We start from the raw sequence: 8,274 nt of genomic DNA on the forward strand, positions 1-8,274 counted from the left end.
GGCAGCCAAAAAAAAAAAAAAAAAAAATTGCATGGAAAAAGGAAATGTGATTATTTGGAGGAAGAAATCAGTGCAGGGAATGGGAATTTTTAAAATGTAATCAATCTCTGAAAGTATTGAGAATCTAAGTGAAACTGTAGGATGAATGGGTGGCAGGTTTCTTCAGGTCTGAGAGTCCTCCTAAGAACTGGGTTCGATTGGAAAGGTTGACTGCACACAGTGTGACTGAAGGCTTTGTGCCTTACCCTCACTGGCTACAAAAAGAAACAAAGAAATTTAAAAAATCCAATATCAGTGCAACATAAACATTCTCTTGGTGCCTGAAATTCCACCATGAAGATTCATTGCTTTGGGAAAGCCTAGTTTCTTGGTAGTCATCTTGGTTTAAACTGTCTTCCCTAAAAAAGCCACAAACAGAATATGTAGAGGTTGGTGAGAGTAGAGGAAATGAGAAAGGGAGGTAAATGTAGAGCCATATCAGCCTGTTTAGGATAGGAAGGGTGGGAAGGAGCAAAGAAGGACCATATTAGTGAGTAACACACTCCTGAGGGCTGAGTTGGAGGGTGAGAATGCACCCATCACAAGGCAACCTCCTTCCTGGTTTAATCAAAACCCAGGACGACTATCCGGGTGGGGCAGAAATTTCCTTTGTGAAATAACACTTTCCCTTGAAGCCAAGGAGTTCTTAGGGACATTTTCTGGCCATATATCTAACACCTCCAAAGCACTCTAAGAGGCACAGTGGGAAGAGGGCGGGCCAGTTAGATAATAGACCGCAAAAGCGTCCACGCCTACATGTAGCATTGTCTGAACTAGACACACACACAGAGAAAGGGCAATTTGGAAAGAAAAGGTACATCCCAGGAGCCAAGACAAAAGGGGAAGTTATAATGAGTTCTTCCCTTCTTCCTGCTCTTCCTCCTTTTACTTCTGTGAATGTTTACAGAAAATCACAATCCTGCTCTGTATTTTGAGAGAGAATATAAATCTACCGCCTCCCAACATGTCACAGCCGCCATTTGCCACTGCCAACCACCTATGGATTTCCTATAAGCAGGGTTCATTCATTGTGCAAATTAGATAATTGAAACAATCTATCTGCTTCAGGCAGCTGGCTTCAGGGATGACGCTTGCCTGTTGCCATGACAAGTAATTTTCAGAGTGAGATTTTAGGTACAATAACTCACTGAACAATAAGCTGTTGCCCTGTTCTATCAGGAAGACAAGACCTTAAGGATAAAATTCTTTCTTTATTTATATTTATTGGCTACTGGAGATGATAAAGCAATCTCTTGCCAATTAGTATTCTAGCCAGCCCCTTTTCTTCTGCTTTATGATCATCTCCCTTGCTGCAAAGGAAGATAGGATGAAAGAGTACAATTCTGTTGATCGTGGTTCTCTGGGATTCCTCAGTCATACCTTCTAGATGGTGGGCTATTCATTATGGTGCAGACCTTGAAGGGATGAAATCAGAGGAGCTAGGAAATCCATAGCTTGTGTTGCTTCACAAATATGCGTGTGGCATCTTCACCCAGGGATTAATTATACTTCTATATATTCTAATCAGAAAGAAAAGTCTTTTTAAATTTTTTTTATTGAGTATAGTTGATCTACAATGTTGTGTTAGTATCTGCTGTACAGCAAAGTGATTCTGTTATACATATATATACATTCTTTTTTAATATTATTTTGCATTGTGGTTTATTACAGGATACTGAATATGGTTCTCTGTGCTATACAGTAGGACCTTGTTGTCTATGCATTCTGTATATAAAAGCTTATATCTGCTAACCCCAACCTCCCAGTCCATCCCTCCCCCCAACCCCCTCCCCCTTGGCAAGCACAAGTCTGTTCTCTATGTCCGTGATTCTGTTTCTGTTTCGCAGATAGGTTCATTTGTGTCATATTTTAGATTCCACGTTTAAGTGATATCATATGGTATTTGTATTTGTTTCAGAAAGAAAAGTCTTAGAAGGAGAGTAACATAGGCTTGGAACATTTTTCCCTGTGTTTTATAGGATTAAAAGCAGTCAGCAAAGTCAGAGAGGTCAGAAGAGGACATGAGCTCTGTGAAAGCTGGGACCCCAGCGGCTTTTGATCTCTGCCTTGTCCCCTTAGCCTGGAAGGGCTCAAGCCCCATCAGGTGCACTTGATAGATATTTTCTGAGCAAACAAGTGAATGAATGAATTGCTTTCTCCCACTTCACTTCAGACACATTGCATTCTAGTGTCCTCCCCCTTCCCCTTCTCATCAAAACCTGCTCTTACAAACCTATCTCCATTTAAGCACAAGTCCCTACGACCTGCTCCATGAAAAGAGGTCTATACGTCCACATAAGTTTGGGAAATTATGCATGCATTCTATTCTTGGTGATTGAAAATGCTCATGAGAATACTAGAGGCACTTTCTCCTGCAGCTAAGAAATCGGAATAACTTTGCCTAACTCAAAATTTCCTAAACTTTATTCATTTATTTCATTTCATTTGGTAGATGTTAATTGAACATTTGCTATGTGCCAGGAAATGGTCTAGACATAGGAAGTGACCAATCAGATAAAGTCCCTGCCTGTCCTACGGAATTTACGTTCTGGTGTGGAAGACAGAGAGTGCACAAATAAATAAAATATTTAGCTGATCAGATGTTGGTAAGTGAAGTGCAATGAAGAAAAACAAAAAGGCAAGAGCGGTAGGGAGGACTGTGACAGGGAGTTACAGTTTTAAGTTCAGTAGTTATTATTGAGGAGAGGTTTGAGCAAAGACCTGCAAGAGGTGAGGGAGTGAGTCACTGGGGGGAAAGGTATTCCAAGCAGAGGAAGCAGCAAGTGCAAAGGTCCTGAGAATGTCTGGAGTGTGTGAGGAAACCAAGATGGCCAGGGCTGCTGGATGACTCTAGGATGGGAAGGACAGTAAGAGGAAAGGTCATGGAGGTGAGAGGGGTAGGGATGGGGGTCAGGTTACGGAGATCATATCTAACCGCAAAAGTGCTTCACTGGTAATGCTGAGAAGTGTTGTCTTTGCTCAGAACCCTCCTTGGTCTCCGCACACACAAGTAAAAAACAAACACACACACACAATTTTAAGAAAAAGCAAAAACGAGACCGGTTTCCTCATGAGTAAAATAATATTGCCTTCCTTTCAAATATTTTTTTTAATAATAAAAAATAAATTTTATAGAGTTGTGGGCATTTAGTTAATGCTCAATAAATGTTAGCTCTTTGCTTTTTTTCTCTTCCTCACTCCATCTCCCAAAAAAACATGTTGTCTGCCCACTCTACTATCATGCTGCTATAGCAATGATAACAGTAAGCAATAAGCATGAAGTGCAGAATCAAAGGCATAGGACAACGAGCGTTTGAAGGTGGACAGATAAAAACTTTGGTGGATATAATGTCGTAGATTCCACTAATGATAAAGATGAGAGAAACTAAAAGATCCCACACCAGAGGATCAAGAAAGCAGACAGGGCAACAGGGATCAGGATTCTGGGCTGTAAATGTGGACGTCGGCTGCAAACAGTGAGGAAGGCACCTTGTACCCACCAGGGAGGTTTCTTTTTTTTTTTTTTTTTTTTTTTTTTTTGCGGTACGCGGGCCTCTCCCGTTGCGGAGCACAGGCTCCGGACGTGCAGGCTCAGTGGCCATGGCTCACGGGCCTAGCCGCTCCGCGGCATGTGGGATCTTCCCGGACCGGGGCACGAACCCGTGTCCCCTGCATCGGCAGGTGGACTCTCAACCACTGCGCCACCAGGGAAGCACAGGGAGGTTTCTTGAAAGAGTGAACGTTAGATGTTTTTTGGGGGGTATGTGGGAGGATGAGTGGGCCTTTTGGACAGCCCATGTTGAAGACTAGTAGACCCCATGGGTTGAAAACGTGGGGATATTTAGGTTCTGACAAAAGATTGGCAAATCACTGCTTGAGAGTTTCGGTTTCCCTACATCATAACCAACACGTGATATTGTCATACTTTGTTAATCTAATGGATATGGAAGGTCTCTTTCATTGATATTTTACTTTATATTTCCCCAATTATACTGTCATTGAGCTTCTGGTCATATGTTTGTTGGAAATTAGGGTTAAATTCATTTAATTCATTGATATTTATCGAGATTACTTATATTCATATAATATTTTCATTTATTTCACTGTTGCCCTATTAATGGTTATGGGTATTGTTGCCAGGTTTTGGTATTACAAGCAATGTTTTAATGAACAGTCACCTACCCATGTCATCTTGTGCATATTTAGGTTTCTTTGTTGGGTAAATGCCCACAAATAAAATCACTGAATCAAAAGTGTATGTATTTATAATAATTAGCAGGGAATATACTTTATTTTAATCATTTAGTCATTGTATAATACAGGAACATATTATAATCTTTAAAAAGATCAAAAGAGTAAATTGTAAAAAGTAAGTCTTTAATCAGCTTTTCCCCTCTAGCCCTCCAGTTCCTTTTCCTGGGGGCTAATACTGCTACCAGCTTATAAAGAATCCTTCAGGACTTCCCTTTGACTGCTGTTCCGTACTACGCTTAGAGGCTCTATTTCCCTGAGACTTTAGAGTCTCAGGCCACTTGAGGCATTTGAGGCCGTTTGAGGAGAAATGGTTCCAGGTGAGAGAGGATCAGGCAGTGGCAATGGAGGGGTCGCAGTCACGTCAGGCTGCCTGTAGGGAAAAAGCCTGAGGGGCCCTTTTGGTCGCTGGACCCTGCGCTTTCTTCCTTTGCCGGTCCCTGCCTACCACGAAGATGAGTTCGGCCTGGGTCACCACTTTGGAGAAGGAGCATCTCTGGATGTATCTGCAGGCACTCGGCTTCGAGCTGGGCTCGGCGACCGTAGCCTGTGGAAAGATGGTGTCGCACACGCACCTCGGAGTGAACATGTTTGACAAGTTGAACCATGAGGCCTTTCAAATAGTTTCTTATTTTTTGTTTCAAACGCTTGACCAGTCTCTCAGTAAAGAAGTGTTCAAACTTTGTTGGCCTCCATTTGACCAAAAAAGTGATACTGAATTCCGAAAACATTGCTGTGAATGGTTAAAAAAGATTTCTGCTGAATGTGGAAGTAGCTTTCCTCCAGTTGTGGGTTCACTATTTCTTTCTTCTGGTGGTCCTAAGTTTATTCATTTGATGTATCACTCTGCAAGATTTGTTGCAATAAAAAATATAAAAACCCATTCTAAAAATTCTGTACATTTTACAGAGACATTTAATGTAAAGCCACAAGATTTGCACAAGTGCATTGCCAGATGCCATGTAGCACGTAACAGATTTTTACAAATTTTGCAGAGAGAAGATTGTGTTACCTGAAAATGCCAGGAAAATGCACAATTGTCAGTTAAACAAGCACGAAATTTGAGATCAGAATGTATAGGACAGCAAAACCAAATTAAAAAAATGGAACCCTATGATGACCAAAGTAATATACAAGAGAAAATTCAAAAGGTTCGGTCTTTGTGGGCTTCAGTGAATGAAACATGCATGTTTTTGGAAAAAGAGAGAGAAGTTGTTAGTTCAGTCCTTAGTCTTGTTAACCAGTATACTTTAGATGGAACTAATGTTGCTATCAATATTCCAAGGCTCTTACCTGACAAAATTGAGAAAAAAATGTGTCAGTTGCACATAGGAAATGTTTATGAGGCTGGAAAATTGAATCTCTTAACAGTTATTCAGTTATTAAATGAAGTCTTGAAAGTAATGAAATGTGAACATTGTCAGGCTGACCAAGCAAGACTGACAATAGACCTTCACTTCCTTGAAAAAGAGACCAAATTTCAGAGAGAAAGACTGTCAGATCTGAAACATATGAGGTATAAAATAAAAGAAGATCTCACAACTATAAGACATTCTATTGTTGAAAAAACAAGAAGAATGGCATAAAATTTGGAAAGAATTTCTCGGCCTGTCTCCTTTCAGTCTAATTAAAGGTTGGACTCCAGCTGTGGATCTTTTACCACCTGTGTCTCCCCTTTCGTTTGATCCTGCCTCAGAAGAAGCATACGCGAAGAGTATTCTTTTGCAGTACCCTGCTTCACTTCCAGATACACCTAAGCAACATATCCAGGAAAATGATTGCAAGAAGGGCAAGTGATACGCTGGAAACTAAATGTGATCTAGCCAAGAGCCCTGCTTCTTTCCTGTTACAGCTCATTTCACCATCAGATAGAAACAGTGTTACACTACTTGAAAAGGACAGGAAGTTGACATCTTCTAGAGAGAAAAATGAAACAGTTTCTAAGAAAACACCAGAATTTGAAGTGGAAGACTCTTCATCATCACATATTGCAAAGAGTAGTGCATTTGGAGGGTCTCTGCCAGCTAAAAAAGTGATCCGTTCCAAAAATAGCAAGATCATCTGGTAGAAGAGGTTGCAAGGGCAGTTTTATCTGATTCACCACAACCTTCTAAAGGAAAAGAAGTAATGTTAGAGGAACTAATTGACTCTCTAGTTTCTAACCTGTTCTTAACAAGGAATCAAGTTCCTTGAAGTCCAGAAAACTTGATAAGTGATATTAGGAGCTCATGGAGAAAAGCTGTTAAAATAGAAGAAAACAGAAGTACAGAACCAATTCAGATGGATACTGAACATAGAGAAGTGTTGCCAGAATCCTTACCTGTGGTGCATAATCAAAAAGAGTTTAACAGGGCCAGTTTTTTCTCAGCAGCCACTGTGTCCGATTCTAGCCATTCTCATTTGCCTGAAGAGAAAGTTGTTTCAGATTGCCTTAAGTGTGTGCTTCAGAAACCTGTGGTGACCAGTTACATAGGTGAACCAACAAAACAAAATCTGTCACATTTGTTAAATAAGGACATAATTTGTAAGCAAGATTTGGAATGTACAGCTTTACAGAACAAGCTTTTAGAAACTAGCCAAATAGAGACATTCTCCCCTGCTGTAGGCAATAGGAGAGATGTGATAGGTAGCAGTGAAGAATAGTATATTAAAATATCAGACTCGAAAGCTTTTTTACAGAGATCTTTCCATGCATAAAAGTATGTTATGGAACTCTTTTCAGGTATCAAGTGGAATTAGTTCCAGTTTCAAAGATAGTGATTTTGACATATTACATGAAATTCTTCCAGAAGAAGTTGGTCACTTAAGTCTTAATAGCACCAGTAGTACAGAGGCCAATTTTAAACTGGAAGCAAATAGTCCTATGCACAGTGGCATTTTCCCAGAAGATGTTGTGGAAGGAAGACAAACTACTCCAGAATCAGACTTTAATTTACAGGCTACTTGCAGTGGATATGAAGCTCTGAAGAAATCTCTGTCCAAGCAAAGGGAAGTAATTTGCCTCTCTAATCCTGAAACAGTTGAAAGACAAACCTGAATTGAGCCTTACTTCCCAGTACATGCAAACTGATGATATGCTTAACTGTTTGGGCACTCATGATTTGCACACTGACTATACAAAACCATCTTCACGCATGTCCCTTAGTGAAAGAAAACGGTCTCTTTCACCACTAATTAGGTTTTCTCCAGTGGAACAAAGATTGAGAACCACAATACCATGTAGTCTTGGAGAACTTCTACCTAATTTAACAGTCAGTTTTGCTGAAGAAGAAATCTTGAATAAGAGCCTTGATGCAAAAGAATCTCCATCTGACTTGAAAGATGAAGCAGTAGCCCAGTCAGTTTAACTATGATGAACTTAAGTTGAAGCAGTGTCACGGGATAAAAACTGATTTGTAATTTAAATACACATTGGGAGTGTAACTGTTTTTCAAGGTCTAAAAAAGTCCTAAATAATGCTTTTTAGCCTTCTCTGCTGATTTTAGGTAAGGAGAGTATGTTTGGATTTTCTCTCTTTGTATGGATATGGGGTTGAAATGTGAAGTATTTCGAAAGCAAACAAGTTACGAGAAGCCATTTTGATTGTTGTTGTTGTTAGTTTCTGCTTTATAATAAAGTGAATCAGTTATACATATACATATGTTCCCATATCTCTTCCCTCTTGCATCTCCCTCCCTCCCACCCTCCCTATCCCTCCCCTCCAGGTGGTCACAAAGCACCGAGCTGATCTCCCTGTGCTATGTGGCTGCTTCCCACTAGCTATCTGTTTTACGTTTGGTAGTGTATATATATCCATGCCACTCTCTCGCTTTGTCACAGCTTACCCTTCCCCCTCCCCGTATCCTCAAGTCCATTCTCTAGTAGGTCTGTGTCTTTATTCCTGTCTTACCCCTAAGTTCTTCGTGACATTTTTTTTTTCTTAAATTCCATATATATGTGTTAGCATACGGTATTTGTCTTTCTCTTTCTGACTTACTTCACTCT

The 8,274-nt window shown here is 40.2% G+C and overlaps 1 pseudogene; it reads left to right on the forward strand.

Annotated features, from left to right (window-relative positions):
• Positions 1–4,745: 4,745 nt before the first annotated feature.
• LOC132521552 (HAUS augmin-like complex subunit 6) lies at positions 4,746–7,637 on the forward strand (annotated as a pseudogene).
• Positions 7,638–8,274: the final 637 nt, after the last annotated feature.

Source organism: Lagenorhynchus albirostris, chromosome 6 (genome assembly GCF_949774975.1).
Source record: "Lagenorhynchus albirostris chromosome 6, mLagAlb1.1, whole genome shotgun sequence".
NCBI lineage: Eukaryota > Metazoa > Chordata > Mammalia > Artiodactyla > Delphinidae > Lagenorhynchus > Lagenorhynchus albirostris.